The sequence below is a fragment of the Grammomys surdaster genome, unplaced genomic scaffold, assembly GCF_004785775.1.
Source record: "Grammomys surdaster isolate TR1022 unplaced genomic scaffold, NIH_TR_1.0 126163, whole genome shotgun sequence".
Classification (NCBI taxonomy): Eukaryota; Metazoa; Chordata; class Mammalia; order Rodentia; family Muridae; genus Grammomys; species Grammomys surdaster.
The window spans coordinates 5,700,240-5,701,745 of NW_021620970.1; positions in this window are offsets into that span (position 1 = coordinate 5,700,240).

Sequence of the window (1,506 nt, forward strand, 5' to 3'; positions counted from 1 at the left end):
AAAAACTTGGGAAGTCATTTCATTCTGTCTCCACTTCCCCCAACGTTTAGCAAATCTACTCTGAACTAAACAGTAATGCTATACAAATAGCTCAATTCCAAAACTAAGCCTCATTCGTGACTTTCAAATTACCAACACTTACAGTCAACACTCATGCACAAAATTCTCCATTTGTGAAATTACTTATACCATTAATTTAGCAAGTATGTTATAATAAAGAAAGAATGAATGAATGAACACATATTTTGGCTACATATGTCATGTCCATTTAGTCAACATATATCTGTTCAAGCATTATTAGGTGCTATGCATTGTTTTTTAAAGATTCCTAGTTAGATCCATTTTATATAATTTATTTGTTTTCCTATATAATTCTTAATATATAAAGCAATGGCTATTTTAACTTCTTCTGGAATCATGTATATATATTACAATATTTAAAATGATTTATTTTATGTGTTGAATATTTTGCCTACATGTATGTATACATACCACATACGTGCATAGTGAACACAAGCACCACAAGATGACATTAACTCTCCCTGGTACTATAGGAAGAGACAGTGGTGAGCTGTCATATGGGAGTCAGGAACTAAATCTGATTTACCTATAAGAGCAGTTATTGCCCACAACTATTTGGTGAGCTATCTCTTTCAGGCATATATATATATTGAAATTACTGGGTTTATTTTATAATATTGTGAGTAAATAGTTGTGATACAGAATGGTGATTTAATAGGGCCAGAGTTCATATCCTGAGATGTTAGTTAACCTGTGAGAAGTTAGGGTTAAAACTTGATATATGGGTGTAGGTGGGTAGAAGGGCACATAGATAACCTTGAACATAACTTGCAGCTGTGATCTGCCTGCCGTAGTCATCATGCTTTTGTATAAAAAAATTGTCAGTTTTGCTACAAAGAGAGCAGAGAGAGGACTGATAATAAGTGTGGAAATATATATATATATATATATATATATATGTATATATATATATATATATATAGTGTGTGTGTGTGTATGTGTGTATATATGTGTATATATATTTCTTATTGTCAAATAATGCAAGAATGATTGTTTATTTTGATTTTAAAAATGGATTTAGAAAATCATCATCATCAGAAAAGAAGAGAATGATTAAATACAGAAAACGTTTTGCTTATATATCAAAGAATGATAATGGCAATAATAAGTACAAGAAAAAATAAATGTGTGTGTTTCTCCTTTTTAAAATCTTTTTTCTATAGTGATTTTTTAAAAAATATTTATTTATTTATTTATTTATTTATTTACTTTACATTTTCTGTCTTCATGCACACACCTGGAAGGGGAAATCAAATCCCTTTACCAATGGTTGTAAGTCACCATGTGGTTGCTGGGACTTGAACTCAGAATCTTTGGAAGAACAGCCAGTGTTTTTAACCTCTGAGCCATCTCTCCAGCCCCAGAGTGATTTTTGAAAGAGAGAGAGAGAGAGAGAGAGAGAGAGAGAGAGAGAGAGAGAGAGAT